Here is an 18,276-nt window from a genome sequence, read left to right as displayed (position 1 = left end):
GTTCTGAGCGCACTTATAAATCTTTAGGACGGCGCCACCTAGTGGTCAGGATATGTAAAGAAATTGTTTAAAATCTTTATATCATTTGATTAAATTGCCACACTGACATGAGACTTCACTCTATTGATTCCTTGGCTCGTGCTGAGTCCGACTGTACCAAATATGTCTGAGTCAAACCTACTTCCTGTCGGCCATTTTGAATTATATTGAACACGTACTTTTTCGAACTCCTCCTAGAGCGCTCGTTTGATTGGCTTGATTTTTGGTAGGCATCATCTAGAGACACTCCAGACAAAAAGTTATCAAAAGCTTTTCGGTAGACCTATCCGTTGTCGTATAACGCATCAAAGAATGCGAGGGCGAGCACGCCAAAATGTGTTTAAGCCTGTATCTTCGCAAAACTTTTGCGTATTGATATGAAACTTGGTATATGTCATAACAGTGATGATGTAAGGGTGCATGCACCGTTTTGTCACAGCGCCCCCTAGTGGTCACGAGAAATGAAAATTGACTATTTTTGCTTATAACTACTGCAAGCATGTGTGTAAAATTATGAGAGTGGTTTTGTTTTATTTCCCGAAGCATGTCGAGTCAAATGATACCAAATGGTTTTCAGTCGGCCATTTTTGGTGTCGGCCATTTTTAATTTTTTCTTTAAGTCAAGTATTTCATAAACGCAACTGTGTATTGTTATGAAACTTGGTATGGTTCATCAGCAACATGTTCTGAAAGCACTTGTAAACTTTTTGGTGCCCCCTAGTGGTCAAAACGATTTGAGGCTATATCTCTGCATCTCTTTATCGTATTTACACCAAATTTGGTGGGTGTCATCACAATCAAGACCTGAGTCACAATCTATTGTTTTGGTCAGTGCCCCCTAGTGGTCAAGTTATTTAAGGCTATATCTCCGTATAGCTTTATCGTATTTACACTACATTTGGTATGTGTCATCACAGTCATGACCTGAGGCACCATCTATTGTTTCGGCACAGTGCCACCTAGTGGTCTCAAGATACAAAAAAATAGATATTTTTTTCCTAAAACTAATGCAAACTTAGATCTTAAATCATGACAGTCATCACGTATGAATCATTTTTTGCCATGTTTGGCTTGACCCCGGTATCGCTGCTTGCAGCTATATTTATTATTATTTTTCTTCCTCGTTCTTCCGCTGAAAGTCAATGGCAGCCCATAGAACCGTACGTAGGAAAGTTATGAAATTTGGCACACATGTAGAGGACAGTCTCAGAAGTTACTATAGCAACTTTGGTGTGTCTGACTCAAACCCTCTAGCGCCACCAACAGTCCAAAAATCCACTTATGTTCATGCTCATAACTTCTGACCCGTGAGTTCTAGAAACTAAATTCTTGTTTCCTCTAAATCCTTGGCTCATGATGATTCAATTGCACACATTGATGTCATTTGTGTCATGCACATCTTTCCGCCATTTTGAATTTTCCGTAAAACCTACTTTTTCGAACTCCTCTTAGAGCGTTTGTCCGATTTGCATGTCCTTTGGTATCTAGCATCTAGAGACACCCCTGACAAAAAGTTATCAAAAGCTTTTTGATAGACCAATGCGTTCTCGTATACCGTGACAACATATACGGCGGCGAGCACGCCAAAACGGACGTGAGGCCGTATCTTCGCAACACTTTGGTGTATCGACACGAAACTTGGTATATGTCATTACAGTCTTGACCTGAGGGTGCCTGCAACGTTTCGTCACAGCGCCACCTAGTGGTCACGAGATTCAAAAAATGCTTATTTTCGCTTATAACTACTTCAAACTTGAGTCTAAAATCATGAAGGTGGTCTTGTTTGATTCCTTGAGGCATGCCGAGTCAAACGATACCAAACGGTTTTCGGTCGGCCATTTTGTGTGTCGGCCATTTTGAATTTTCTCATTAAGTTCAGTATTTCACAAACAGAATGGCGTATCGCTACGAAATTTGGCATGGTTCATCAGTGACATGTTCTGAGCGCACCTATAAATCTTTAGGACGGCGCCACCTAGTGGTCAGGATATGTAAAAAATTTTTTTTAAATCTTTATATCATTTGATTAAATTGCCACTATGACAAAAGACTTCACTCTATTGATTCCTTGGCTCATGCTGAGTCCGACTGTACCAAATATGTCTGAGTCAAACCTACTTCCTGTCGGCCATTTTGAATTATATTGAACACCTACTTTTTCGAACTCCTCCTAGAGCGCTTGTGTGATTGGCTTGATTTTTGGTATGCATCATCTAGAGACACTCTAGACAAAAAGTTATTAAAAGATTTTCTGTAGACCTATCCGTTGTCGTATAACGCATCAAAGAATGCGAGTGCGAGCACGCCAAAATGTGTTTGAGCCTGTATCTTCGCAAAACTTTTGCGTATTGATATGAGACTTGGTATATGTCATTACAGTGATGACCTGAGGGTGCACGCACCATTTCGTCACACTGCCCCCTACTGGTCACGAGATATAAAAAATGTCTATTTTTGCTTATAACTACTGCAAATTTGAATGTAAAATTATGAGACTAGTCTTGTTAGATTTCGTGAGGCATGGCGAGTCAAACGATACCAAATGGTTTTTGGTCGGCCATTTTGTGTGTCGGCCATTTAGAATTTTTCTTTAAGTTCAAGTATTTCAGAAACGCAATTGCGTATTGTTATGAAACTTGGTATGGTTCATCAGCAACATGTTCTGGGAGGACTTGTAAACTTTCCGGTGCCCCCTAGTGGTCAAGAGATTTGAAGCTATATCTCTGCATCTCTTTATCGTATTTACACCAAATTTGGTGGGTTTCATCACAATCAAGACCTGAGTCACAATTTATTTTTTGGTCAGTGCCCCCTAGTGGTCAAGTCATTTAAGGCTATATCTCCGTATCGCTTTATCGTATTTACACTAAATTTGGTATGTGTCATCACAGTCATGACCTGAGGCACCATCTATTCTTTCGGCACAGTGCCACCTAGTGGTCTCAAGATACGAAAAAATTGTTTTTTTTTCATAAAACTAATGCAAACTTAGATCTTAAATCATGACAGTCATCACGTATGAATCATTTTTTGCCATGTTTGGCTTGACCCCGGTATCGCTGCTTGCAGCTATATTTAGGGGTCAAGCCCAGAATGGGCGAAGACCCCTATTGTATCTGTTAGTTTTCTTCTTCATTATTCTTTATTATTCTTCCTGTCACCTTGCGGTCTATGGCAGCCCATAGAACCATACGTAGGAAAGTTATGAAATTTGGCACACTGACCGAGGACAGTCCAAATAATATCCATAGCAATTTTGGAGTCTCTATCTCAAACCCGCTAGCGCCACCATCAGTCCAAAGTTGCACTTATATTTTTGCTTATAACTTCTGAACCGTACGTCCTAGAAACGAAATTCTTGTTTCCTCTGATTCCTTGGCTCAAGCCGATTCGATTAGACCCTATGACGTCATTTTCCATCATGAAAATGTTTCCGCCATTTTTAATTATTCGTTTAACCTACTTTTGCGAACTCCTCCTAGAGTTTGTACCCGATTGCCACGAAAATTGGTATGTAGCATCTAGAGACCCTCACGGCAAAAAGTTATTAAAAGAATTTTGATAAACCAATCCGTTGTCGTATGGCGCGTCAACAAATTTTACGTAGAGCGCAAAAAAACTGATTTTAGGCTGTATCTTTGCCAAACTTAGACCTATTGACACAAAACTTAGTACGTGATATGCCAGTCAAGAACTGAGGGTGCATGCACAGTTTCGTTGCAGCGCCACCTAGTGGCCAGACGAATGTATTATACGCCTATAACTTTGGCTGTGAATGACGTATTTTCACGGGACTTCTTTCCTTGGAGTTTTGAATAGTTGCCGAGTCCAACGATACCAAATATGCCAGGATTCGTCTTACGGTTAGCCCTGTGCATCAAAATAGCGCTTAAAAAACATGCGCGAATATCTCCGCGAGCATTATTCCGATCGACTCAAAAACACCATAGGAAGAAACTAACCTTACCTTCTGAACAAAAAGTTCTATTGGCGTTATATTAAAATTTTCATCAGAAATGGCCGAAAATTGCAAAAAACGAAAAATTACCTTCAAATTTTGTGTTTTTTACACATAAATGGTTGTAATTTCGTAACGAAAATATATTTTTTCACCAGATTTGATACGCTGATGCATGAGCACATTCTGAGGCTACACAAAAAAATTGTATGCTTGCACCACTAGATGGCCTTATAATTGAACAAAACCTTTGATATCAAGCCAGCCCTATGGTCATACAACTGTTTCTCACTAAACTAAAGTGTATAGTCATTAAACTAGCTAGATGTAACATAATCATGACCTGATGTTGCATGCACAATTTTGTCATTGCGCCATCTACTGGTTTTGGCTTGACCCCGGTATTGCTGCTTGCAGCTATATTTAGGGGTCAAGCCCCGAAGGGGCGTAGAACCCTATTGTTATTGTTAGTTTTCTTATTATTATTATTATTATATATTATTCTTCTTCTTGTTCTTCCGCCATTAAAGTCAATGGCAGCCCATAGAACCGTACGTAGGAAAGTTATGAAATTTGGCACACATGTAGAGGACAGTCTCAGAAGTTACTATAGCAACATTGGTGTGTCTGACTCAAACCCTCTAGCGCCACCAACAGTCCAAAAATCCACTTATGTTCATGCTCATAACTTCTGACCCGTGAGTCCTAGAAACGAAATTCTTGTTTCCTCTGAATCCTTGGCTCATGATGATTCAAATGCACACATTGATGTCATTTGTGTCATGCACATCTTTCCGCCATTTTGAATTTTTCGTAAAACCTACTTTTTCGAACTCCTCCTAGACCGTTTGTCCGATTTGCATGTCCTTTGGTATGTAGCATCTAGAGACACCCCAGACCAAAAGTTATCAAAAGCTTTTTGATAGACCAATGCGTTCTCATATAAATTAACAACATATATGGCGGCGAGCACGCCAAAACGGACGTGAGGCCGTATCTTCCCAACACTTTGGTGTATCGACACGAAACTTGGTATATGTCATTACAGTCATGACCTGAGGGTGCCTGCAACGTTTCGTCACAGCGCCACCTAGTGGTCACGAGATTCGAAAAATGCCTATTTTTGCTTATAACTACTTCAAACTTGAGTCTAAAATCATGAAGGTGGTCTTGTTAGATTCCTTGAAGCATGCCGAGTCAAACGATACCAAACGGTTTTCGGTCGGCCATTTTGGGTGTCGGCCATTTTGAATTTTCTCATTAAGTTCAGTATTTCACAAACAGAATGGCGTATCGCTACGAAATTTGGCATGGTTCATCAGTGACATGATCTGAGCGCACCTATAAATCTTTCAGACAGCGCCACCTAGTGGTCAGGATATGTAAATAAATTGTTTAAAATCTTTATATCATTTGATTAAATTGCCACTATGACATAAGACTTCACTCTATTGATTCCTTGGCTCATGCTGAGTCTGACTGTACCAAATATGTCTGAGTCAAACCTACTTCCTGTCGGCCATTTTGAATTATATTGAACACCTACTTTTTCGAACTCCTCCTAGAGCGCTCATGTGATTGGCTTGATTTTTGGTATGCATCATCTAGAGACACTCTAGACAAAAAGTTATCAAAAGCTTTTTGGTAGACCTATCCGTTGTCGTATAACGCATCAAAGAATGCGAGAGCGAGCACGCCAAAATGTGTTTGAGCCTGTATCTTTGCAAAACTTTTGCATATTAATATGAGACTTGGTATATGTCATAACAGTGATGACCTGAGGGTGCATGCACCATTTCGTCACACTGCCCCCTACTGGTCACGAGATATAAAATATGTCTATTTTTGCTTATAACTACTGCAAACTTGAATGTAAAATTATGAGACTGGTCTTGTTAGATTTCGTGAGGCATGCCGAGTCAAACGATAACAAATGGTTTTAGGACGGCCATTTTGTGTGTCGGCCATTTTGAATTTTTTCTTTAAATTCAAGTATTTCAGAAACGCAATTGCGTATAGTTATGAAACTTGGTACGGTTCATCAGCAACATGTTCTGGAAGAACTTGTAAACTTTTCGGCACCCCCTAGTGGTCAAGAGATTTGAAGCTATATCTCTGCATGTCTTTATCGTATTTACACCAAATTTGGTGGGTGTCATCACAATCAAGACCTGAGTCATAATTTATGGTTTGGTCAGTGCCCCCTAGTGGTCAAGTCATTTAAGGCTATATCTCCGTATCGCTTTATCGTATTTACACCAAATTTGGTGGGTGTCATCACAATCAAGACCTGAGTCATAATTTATGGTTTGGTCAGTGTCCCCTAGTGGTCAAGTCATTTAAGGCTATATCTCCATATCGCTTTATCGTATTTACACTAAATTTGGTATGTGTCATCACAGTCATGACCTGAGGCACCATCTATTGTTTCGGCACAGCGCCACCTAGTGGTCTCAAGATACAAAAAAATTGCAATTTTTTCATAAAAATATTGCAAACTTAGATGTGAAATCATGACAGTCATCACGTATGAATCATTTTTTGCCATGTTTGGCTTGACCCCGGTATCGCTGCTTGCAGCTATATTTATTATTATTATTATTCCTCTTCCGCCATTGAAGTCAATGGCAGCCCATAGAACCGTACATAGGAAAGTTATGAAATTTGGCACACATGTACAGGACAGTCTTAGAAGTTACTATAGCAAATTTGGTGTGTCTAACTCAAACTCTCTAGCGCCACCAACAGTCCAAAAGTCCACTTATGTTCATGCTCATAACTTCTGACCCATGAGTCCTAGAAACTAAATTCTTGTTTCCTCTGAATCCTTGGCTCATGATGATTCAATTGCATGCATTGATGTCATTTGTGTCATGCACATCTTTCAGCCATTTTGAATTTTCCGTAAAACCTACTTTTTCGAACTCCTCCTAGAGCGTTTGTCTAATTTGCATCTCCTTTGGTATATAGCATCTAGAGACACCTCTGACAAAAAGTTATCAAAAGCTTTTTGATAGACCAATGCGTTCTCACATAAATTAACAACATATATGGCGGCGAGCACGCCAAAATGGACGTGTGGCTGTATCTTCGCAACACTTTGGTGTATCGACACTAAACTTGGTATATGTCATTACAGTCATGACCTGAGGGTGCCTGCAACGTTTCGTCACAGCGCCACCTAGTGGTCACGAGATTCGAAAAATGCCTATTTTCGCTTTTAACTACTTCAAACTTGAGTCTAAAATCATGAAGGTGGTCTTGTTAGATACCTTGAGGCATGCCGAATCAAACGATAAAAAACGGTTTTCGGTCGGCCATTTTGGGTGTCGGCCATTTTGAATTTTCTCATTAAGTTCAGTATTTCACAAACAGAATGGCCTATCGCTACGAAATTTGGCATGGTTCATCAGTTACATGTTCTGAGCGCACCTATAAATCTTTAGGACAGCGCCACCTAATGGTCAGGATATGTAAATAAATTGTTTAAAATCTTTATATCATTTGATTAAATTGCCACTATGACATAAGACTTCACTCTATTGATTCCTTGGCTCATGCTGAGTCCGACTGTACCAAATATGTCTGGGTCAAACCTACTTCCTGTAAGCCATTTTGAATTATATTGAACACCTACTTTTTCGAACTCCTCCTAGAGCGCTCGTGTGATTGGCTTGATTTTTGGTATGCATCATCTAGAGACACTCCAGACAAAAAGTTATCAAAAGCTTTTTGGTAGACCTATCTGTTGTCGTATCACGCATCAAAGAATGCGAGTGCGAGCACGCCAAAATGTGTTTGAGCCTGTATCTTCGCAAAACTTTTGCGTATTAATATGAGACTTGGTATATGTCATAACAGTGATGACCTGAGGGTGCATGCACCATTTCGTCACACTGCCCCCTACTGGTCACGAGATTTAAAAAATGTCTATTTTTGCTTATAACTACTGCAAACTTCAATGTAAAATTATGAGTGTGGTTTTGTTAGATTTCGTTTGGCATGCCGAGTCTAACGATACCAAATGGTTTTTGGTCGGCCATTTTGTGTGTCGGCCATTTTGAATTTTTTCTTTAAGTTCAAGTATTTCAGAAACGCAATTGTGTATTGTTATGAAACTTGGTATGGTTCATAAGCAACATGTTCTGAAAAGCTTGTAAACTTTTCGGCGCCCCCTAGTGGTCAAGAGATTTGAAGCTATATCTCTGCATCACTTTAATGTATTTACACCAAATTTGGTGGGTGTCATCACAATCATGACCTGAGTCACGATCTATTGTTTTGATCAGTGCCCCCTAGTGGTCAAGTCATTTAAGGCTATATCTCCGTATCGCTTCATCGTATTTACACTAAATTTGGTATGTGTCATCACAGTCATGGCCTGAGGCACCATCTATTGTTTCGGCACAGTGCCACCTAGTGGTCTCAAGATACAAAAAAATTACTATTTTTTTCCTAAAGCTAATGCAAACTTAGATCTTAAATCATGACAGTCATCACGTATGAATAATTTTTGCCATGTTTGGCTTGACCCCGGTATCGCTGCTTGCAGCTATATTTATTATAATAATTATTCTGCTTCTTCTTCTTCCGCCATTGCGGTCTATGGCAGCCCATAGAACCGTACGTAGGAAAGTTATGAAATTTGGCACACTGATAAAGGACAGTCCAATGTGTCCCCACAGCAAATTTGGAGTCTCTATGTCTAACCCGCTAGCGCCACCAACAGTCCAAAGTTGCACTTACGTTTTTGCTTATAACTTCTGACCCATACGTCCTAGAAATTTAATTCTTGCTTCCTCTGATTCCTTGGCTCAAGCCGATTCGAATAGACTCTATGACGTCATTTTCCGTCATGAAATTTTTTCCGCCATTTTGAATTATTCGTAAAACCTACTTTTGCGAACTCGTCCTAGAGCTTTTGCCCGATTTCCACGAAAATCGGTATGTAGCATCTACAGACGCTCACGGCAAAAAGTTATGGAATTCATGTCAATTTGTCAATCCGTTTCCGTAAACCGCGTCAACTAATTTTACGTAGAGCGCAAAAAAACGGATTTGAGGCTGTATCTTCGGCAAACTTAAGCCTATTGACACGATACTTGGTACTTGTGATGCCAGTCAGGAACTACGGGAGCATGACACTCATGGCAAAAAGTTATCAAAAGAATTTCGATACAGCAATCTGTTGTCGTATACCACCTTAACGAATTTTACATAGAGCGTAAAAAAACAGGCTTTAGGCTGTATCTTCGCCAAACTTAGGCCTATTGACACGACACTTGGTACTTGTGATGCCAGTCAGAAACTGAGGGTGCATGCACAGTTTCGTTGCAGCGCCACCTAGTGGCCAGACAAATGTTTTATAAACCTACAACTTTGGCTGCGATCAACATATTTTGAGGGACTTGATTTTTAGGAGTCCTGAGTAGTCGCCGAGTCCAACGATACCAAACATGCCAGATTTCGCCTTACGGTAAGTCCTGCGCAGCAAAACAGCACTTAAAAAACATACACGAATATCTCCGCGAGCGTTATTCCGATCGACTCGAAAACACCATAGGAAGAACTTAACTTTACCTTCTGAACAAAAAGTTCTATTGGTGTTATATTAAAATTTTCATCAGAAATGGCCGAAAATTGCAAAAAAACAAAAAATTACCTTCAAATTTTGTGTTTTTTACACATAAATGGTTGTAAACAAAAAGTTCTATTGGTGTAATATTAAAATTTTCATCAGAAATGGCCGAAAATTGCAAAAAACGAATAATTACCTTCAAATTTTGTGTTTTTTACACATAAATGGTTGTAACTTTGTAACGAAAAGAGATTTTTTCACCAGTTTTGATTCGCTGAGGCCACACAAAAAATTGTATGCTTTCACCACTAGATGGCCTTATAATTGAACAAAACCTTTGATAACAAGCCAGCCCTATGGTCATACAACTGTTTCTTAACTAAACTAAAGTGTATAGTCATAAAACTAGCTAGATGTAACACAATCATGACCTGATGTTGCATGCACAATTTTGTCATTGCGCCACCTACTGGTTTTGAGATAGAATATGGTATTTTTGCCTAAACTACTGCAACAACACATCTAAAACCATGAGTCATCATGGGTTATTCCTTTCATGGCTTGACTATAATCACTGGTGGTTGCCAATTCACTCCCTAGCAACCATTGAGAATACCTTTTTAACCGTTTTTGCAAAAGCCATATCTCTGCATCACAACATCATAGAGACACGGGGATGGTCTCTCTTGACTAATTAAACTTTCTTGTAACATGATGTGACCCATGTTTTGCCACTGCAAACACCACTCACATGTCCTTCAGTGCTCTAATGTTCCATGATTGTCAATAACAGAAGGACGATTGCAGTAGACAAGAACATAGATTATTTTTGTTTCTTTTTTGTTTTTCATCTAAAATTATTAGGTTTACCTAGGTTCTTCAATCTGTTTATACAATCTCAATGTTACATCCTTTTGTGCCCTTTTCGGCTTGACCCCGGCATTGCTGCTTGCAGCAGCTATATTTTATCTTATCTCTTTTGTTAATGAGATAATGCAGCTAAAGAGATAGTGCAGGTGTTGGAGAGCAGATTCAATAGGACAATGCTAAGCAAACATCTTTGAGTAGCCCCTGTGTTAAGCTTGATTTTGCTAAATGTGTTACTGCCAACACTTATTTCCTGAGGACTCACAGTCAGAAAGTCCAGCAGCCAGTTGCATAACAAGATAGTAAGGCCAAGCTGAACCAGTTTGTGAATGAGCTATTGGAGGATGATGGTATTAAATGCTGAAGTGTAGTCTATGAATATCATTCTACGTACAAGTCTTTTTGTCCAGAAGACAGAAGGCAGTGGAGAAAGGTTGGACCATTAACAAACTGGAACGGATTTGGGACAGGGGTTCCTACAGTCCCAAAAGCAGTGATAAACCATTTATGGAAATTGTCCTTTAACGATTTTCTGTAATTTGCATTAAATAAGAATACATGTAGTCAAAGCTGTGTGTCATTTTCATCTTGTGATGTCCTCAGAGCACAATTCAATTCAATTTTATTTATATAGCGCTTTTCACAAGTGTTAATTGTTGCAAAGCAGCTTTACACGAGAAGATGTAGAGGAGAACACAGAAAATCAATAGGTAATATAAGAAGTAGATATAGCGGCTAAGGTTAAACCGTACAAGCGAGCATATTAATAATATAACGTATACAGTAAAGTGCTAAGTTAAGCCAAAGTTGGCTGACTCGACCTGGGATGAAAAAAACACATTTCTACTTACTTACTTAGGCCCATTGCACCTCCTGGTGCATAGCCCATCAACGACTTCCCTTCCGCTCTTTCGATTCTGTGCTAATCTGACCAGTTCGCCCCAGGACAGGCCAGTCACTTTGATGTCTGCTTCAAGGTCACGGCGCCAGGTGTTTCTTGGCCTTCCCCGTTTTCTTTTCCCTTGAGGATTCCAGGTGAGTGACTGTTTGGTGATGTTATCTGTCGGTTTTCGCAGAGTGTGGCCTAACCAGGCCTATCTCCGTCTTACAATCTCCCCTTCAGCAGGACACTGGTAAGTTATTTGCCACAAATAAGTTTTTCATATAATCTTGGGCCAGTGGATTGAGAGGATTCTTCGCAGACATCCGTTGACAAAAGTTTGGATCCTCTTTAAAGTGGTCCTTGTAAATCTCCATGTCTCAGCTCCATGAAGCAAATCTGCCTTAACATTTGAGTTGAATAAGCAAATTTTGGTGTGGCGGCTGATTTCTTTTGAATTCCAAATGTTTTTAAGATGGATTAATGCTGTGCGTGCTTTTCTTATCCTGATTTTAAAGTCCGCCTCTGTTCCACCCTGCTTGTCCACCACACTACCGAGGTATGTGAAAGAGTCCACTTCTTCCAGGGCTTCCCCTTCTAGCATCACTGGCTCCTGACTTGTGGCATTCACTTTAAGAATTTTTGTCTTTCCTCTATTGATCTTGAGTCCAACCTGTGCTGACACACAGAGCAGTTTTGTTCTCTTCTCCTGTATTTGCTGATGGCTGTGTGACAAGAGGGCAAGGTCATCTGCAAAGTATAAGTCCTCCAGGTTGTTCTACATTGTTCATTGAATACCGTTCCTCTTTCCGTCAGTGACAGACTTCATTATCCAATCTATGGTCAAGAGGAACAGAAACGGTGACAGTAGACAGCCCTGCCTCACCCCTGTCTTTACCTGGAAGCTCTTTGTTAGCTGTCCTTCACAAAGCACCCTGCATGCCATGCCCTCATAAGAGTTCTTGATCAAATTGACAAGCTTTTCATTTCTACAGGGTAAACAAAACAACAAATATTTTCTATAATTATGTTAAGCTATTTTAATGATAATAAATACTAGGGATGAGCGAGTACAGCATTATCTGTATATGTATCTGTATCTGTTAACCATATGAATTATCTGTATCTGTACTCGGAGTGGGAAGTAGGCGGGGTTTGTCGTGAAATGGGTGGGGCTTTAACCAGTATTTTATTTTAATCATGCAATTAATATATGGGTTGATCAGAAATTGTTATATTTATTGCGGAATACAAAAATATTTACAGGACAGCATCCGGATTGAGCTTCAGAGCAATGGTTTTGATCACGATAGCAAACAAACTATATTACAGAACAAGTTTTGCAACAATGGAATCAAAACAATGCAGTGCTGCAGTATGCAATTATGAAGTAAAATGTAATGAACAACATAACTTTCTTTTTTAACTTTTATTTTTTTATGATCAGTGTTATTTTATTTTTATTGATTTTTTGGTTCATTTTTATTTTTTATTTCCACACCAGGTGAGTGTGTGTGTGTGTGTGTGTGTGTGTGTGTGTGTGTGTGTGGCTTAACTCATTCCCCGCCATTGACGAGTTATCTCTTATCTCTTTATTAGTTATCTCGTCAATTATGAGGTAATATTGAACTAATTAATATGCCTTTCTGGACGAATTTCAAAGTGAAAGTGTAATACCGCTTGTATCCACTGGATGGCGCCAAAACCGAGTTTATCAAAAACGGAAGTTAAAAAGAAGTAATGACTGATTTTAAATGCCTTTATGTTTGATAGTCATTCTGAGTCTGGTATCTAATATAAATTCCTTTACAAAAACGCAATTTTTTAAGCTTTTTCCTCAAAATGTTGTATTTTTGAAGAGAAATATCCATATTTCAGTGGTTAAATTAAGTGGAAAAAGTAAATATATAATAAAACGTTTTTTCCCCATTTTGTTTGTTTGTTTGTTTGTTTATTGTTTGTTTGAAAGCAGAGGGTGTGTTCTTTAATTTGATATAATTTGTATGTTTATATATTTATAGAAGATAATTTTTCCTGCAAGGAATTTTGTGAAACTTTTGTTAAAATCACAAAAATGCAGGTGGGCAACTTTTCTCAAAAAGGCTGGCGGTGAATGAGTTAATAATTAATTTGTAATATATAACACTATATAATATATAACATTTATAACACTAGCTTAATACCTTTATTTTTTTATGAAATACAGCAAAAACGTGTCAGACACTCAGTGTCTGGTTACTGGTTAGAGACAGCTGATCTGCCAGCTCAACCAAACGGTTGAGCACATTTTGAGTCCCTATATGTTATTGAGAGGAGTACCTAACTTAACTCAAGCTGATTGAGCCATCTCTACTTTTTTGTGTAAGATATGTTTTGCCAAAAAAATCCACTAGATATCAATGTGTCAATCAACAGCACTTGTCACAACACATCTTGTTATGTGGATTTTAGAAAGAAAAAAATCACTTCTGTTATATGACCTGTTCTTGGTGAAATTTTGCAAGGAAACCATATTTTTTTTACATATTACACTGTAAGAGCCCTAACTTTACATAATTATGTTACTTGGTGCCATGAAAAAACTTTCGTATGTTTTGAATAATTTTTCAAAAACATGCTCAACCAAACGGTTGATTTGTCACTTAATGGTAAAAGTAGAAAAGCTAGGGTAATGTTTTCAGATCATCCATTTCTGCAGTCAGAGTGTACTATTTGCTATGAAATATACATTTCTAATCATTCACAGCTATGAATATGACACCGCTATTGTTATTTCTTATTTAATATATTGAGATCATTTCTTAAGTATGTATTTTTGCCACTTCTGGATATTTTTTTGAAATAACTATAATGAATTCATATAATTAATGTATGGAAATCATAATTACTGATTAATTAATCAATCATTATTTTTTAAATGATGTTTTAAATTGTTTGAAGGATTGTTTGCAACGTTGGCTTACTCTAAACAGCATTGCTGGTTTACAAAGAAATGTTAAAGGGGCCATGTCACCAGACTTTTTTAAGATGTCAAATAAATCTTTGGTGTCCCCAGAGCACATATGTGATGTTTTAGCTCAAAATATCAAATAAATAATTTATTATAGCATGTTAAAATTGCCACTTTGTAGGTGTGAGCAAAAATGTGCAGTTTTGGGTGTGTCCTTTAAAGTGCAAATGAGCGGACGAAGTGCAAACCCCGATCACAATGATGGTGGTTTGTTGAAATTGAAACTTAGTTGTGCTGTGAATTATTTTCTCTGTCTCTCCCTCTCTGGATTAAAACACTGGAAATGGCAGTGCTGTGGTTGGAAAGTGCAAATTAAGGGGTGGTATTATTATAATAAGGGCTACTTCTGACATCACAAGGGGAGCCAAATTTCAATTACCTATTTTTTCACATGCTTACAGAGAATGGTTTACAAAAACTAAGTTACTGGGTTGATCTTTCTCACATTTTCTAGGTTGATAGAAGCACTGGGGACCCAATCATAGCACTTAAACATGGAAAATCTCAGATTTTCATGCCCTGACCCCTTTAATTTATCTAAAAAAAGACAAAAAAAATTATGTTGCACTACCAAACTTGACAGTGTGTTTCTTAAATCATAAAATACTAAAGTGCCATTGTATTACTATCTTTGGCCTTCTTTTATTTTAGGTTTTAAATGCAGAAAGTCCTTATTTTTGTTACTTTTGGTCATTTTTATTGCAAAAAACATGAAAACATTTCATGTCCTGCGTTAAAATGAAAACCTGAAATATTTTAATATGTTATACTTCAATAAATAAAGAAGATTTAATATACAAAACCATTTTATTTTGATTATGTTTGTAAAAAATTAGTATTATAGTTCATATTTTCTAATTTCCATAGTATGTGTTTGAATTCCTTTAAGTGACATATCAACCATTTGGTAGAGGCCGATTTTTAAAAAATGATGGGATGTGTTGAAAAAAAATACAGTGATTGTGTTAAGTAGTGACATAAGGAGATAAGAAATGCAAACAAAAAAATTTTCAAATGCCTGTTTCTTGGTGTGGCAGTTAAAGGGTTGAAAAAGAAAAAAATTCCCTGACAGGCAGAGACGCAATGCGAGTCGCATTCACGTCTGAACGAACCCACGTTTACCAAAACTCTGCTGGTTAGTAAGTACGTATTATTATCGTTACAACCCGAAGTAAAAAGCTGAAGAAACCCTAAACCAGGGGTCTCAAACTCAAACTGGCTTGGGGCCATTTCTGAGACTGACATTTCATCGGGGGGCTGCAGAGCTATTTTAACTAGAGCCCGACCGATATGCGTTTTTTTGGGCCGATGCCGATACAGATATTAGGGAGTAAAAAAAGACCGATAACGATATATCGGACGATATCTTTATTATAGTTCAGTACACATATACTGCAGTATATTATACTACAGTACTGTACATAGAATACACTATATACTTTAACATAATATACTGTATATGAATAAATACAATGCAATGCAATGATCACTCACAAATGTGGTGATCCAACACTTATATTGATGTGATAAAGATATGTACTATAGGCAAGAAGTTAACAATAAACTTTATTATCCAAAATGAGTCGGATATCAGTGCACTAAACAGTAAACTTGACTTATTATAAATAACTTTAAAACACAAAGAGAACAAAATACATAAAACTTGCATCGGTAACACTTTATTACAATGTTCATTAGTCAACATTAGCCAACTACATTAGTCAACATGAACTAATGATGAACTGCACTTGTGCAGCATTTATTAATCTTTATTAATGTTAATTTCAACAATTACTAATACTTTATTAAAATTTGGTTAACGTTAGTTAATGCACCGTGAACTAACATGAACAAACAATGAACAGCTTTATTTCTATTAACTAACATTAACAAAAATGAATAAATACTGTAACAAATGTATTGCTCATGGTTTGTTCATGTTAGTTAATACATTAACTAATGTTAAATCATGAACATTATAATAAAGTGTTACCCTTGCATCATTTGCAGTTTTGACAAGAATAACGTTATAAACTTATGAAGTCATTGATTATTAGCTTTACAGTAAGTTGTGTACTTCACAAATTTGTTAGCCACTCACCGTTACGAAGACAATGCTTGACGGAGCACATACTAATGTACACTATGTTTAATGTTGTGCACGTTTTTATAACACAAACCCAGGGTTCCGTGCAAACTTTAGACTTTTATAAAACTAAAGCGTCTTCGCTCCGCCTCTTTTATTTAGCAAGGGTGTAGAGTTGCGCGAGCTTATTGAATCAATTGCTCTGAAATTAGCCTGTTAACTAACAACACAAGCAGCAGTAATCTCATATAGTGATATATAAGTGCACGGCTGCGCGTAGTTTAAACGTGTCATTTCTCCATCTCGCGTCATTTCTCCCGCTTGCGTTTTAACTCGCAAGTCGACAAAGAGACAGATTAAAAACACCAAATGTAAACGGGAATGCGTCTCTCTTGTCCATTTATAATCCAATCGACCAAAGCGCGTCTTAATACCAGGTGTAACAATGTTGTGAAGAAGACACTGCATGACTGCCGTTACCTGAACTGAGAGACTGACTGAAGTGAAGGGGGTGGGGGATTGGCTGGTGTCACTACAGTGAGTGACCTGGGTCACCATTAGCAACCAGTAGGGCGCACTCTGCTGGACAAACAAGTACTTACATCTTTCAAATGCATTTAATGTGTTCTGTAACAAACGTTCATATCGGCGCATATCTGCGGCTTATACGCCGATACAGATATATCTGCGACATGCTCATATCGGCCGATAAAATCGGCAAAACGATAAATCGGTCGGGCTCTAATTTTAACGTTCAAAAAAGTACAATATTTCTGTAAATGTCATGTTTAATTTCTATTATTTAATGTATAATAATACTGTCACGGTAGGATAAGTCCATCGTGACTTTCTGTGTTGTGTTTGTCTGTATGACTGAAGTGTGTGTGTGTGTGCGTGTCTGATCGCTAATGATCTGAGTGAGTGCAGGTGTGCGTGATTGCTTTGCTCCAGCTGGTGGTAGTTACTCAAACGGCATATATACTCACCCATTCTCTCTTCCCACTGACAGATGATTATGCTACGTGTCTTACCTGTGTTTATCGTGTCGTGTATTCCTGTGGTCTCGTCTTCGCTTGGAGCTCTGCCTGTCTGTGTATCCGGTTTCATCCGTCATCCTGACTTCACTCACGAGCACTAGGATTCGTCACTGCAGCCTTTGTCTGTCCTACATACCATCATATCATCTGTGTCATCTGTTCAATAAACCTTGTTCATTTAACTTGCATTTGCTTCCTGATTTTTCAAACCAGTCATCACAAATACTTGAAAATATATAAGCAGTGGTTTTATCTTTTTAATATACATTATTTTATAAAAGTAGCCTAAGTAAATATTTTCTTAACCTTATCTTAACTAAGACTTATTATAACCTTGCACTAAACTAACAAATTTCATCCCTTTATACATTTATAAACTATTATAAAAAATTACCACTAAAGTTAAGTGTTTCTTTTTTTATTTATTTTGGATTGTTTTCAGTCATAGTATTGACTTCATTATGTTCTTTGTTATTTCAGTTTTAATGAATTTTCTATTATATGTGGGAAAATATTAATAAGTGAAAGTGATCACATAACTTTTGAATGGGTAGTCAATTTTACATAAGCTACCCAGATAGCAAGGTGACATTGATTAAATGTTGAAATTCCATCAGAATCATCATGGTCAAGGTTGAAATTTCAATGCTAAATAATATTGAATCAATGTTGCTAATGTATTGCTTTCTCAATGTTGAAAATCCAAACATTGAATCAATGTTTATAATAAATTTATTTTTCAATGTTGAAAAGCCAAAACATTGACTCAATGTTGATTTTTGGTCAGCTTCATCTGCACACTTTAACACAAATCAAATTGG

At 37.7% G+C, this 18,276-nt stretch overlaps 1 long non-coding RNA gene across 1 annotated transcript in view; it reads left to right on the top strand.

Moving 5' to 3' along the window:
* The window catches only part of LOC141365919 (uncharacterized), a 49,385-nt gene extending 31,765 nt beyond the window's left edge, over positions 1–17,620 (top strand). The window contains exon 3 of the long non-coding RNA XR_012370878.1: positions 17,428–17,620. This is a non-coding gene — a long non-coding RNA (uncharacterized lncRNA). The remainder of the gene's footprint in view (positions 1–17,427) is intronic.
* Positions 17,621–18,276: the final 656 nt, after the last annotated feature.

Source organism: Misgurnus anguillicaudatus, chromosome 8 (genome assembly GCF_027580225.2).
Source record: "Misgurnus anguillicaudatus chromosome 8, ASM2758022v2, whole genome shotgun sequence".
NCBI classification, from domain to species: domain Eukaryota; kingdom Metazoa; phylum Chordata; class Actinopteri; order Cypriniformes; family Cobitidae; genus Misgurnus; species Misgurnus anguillicaudatus.
Note: the sequence above shows the minus strand (reverse complement) of the source record. Positions and strands in the feature narration are given on the sequence as shown.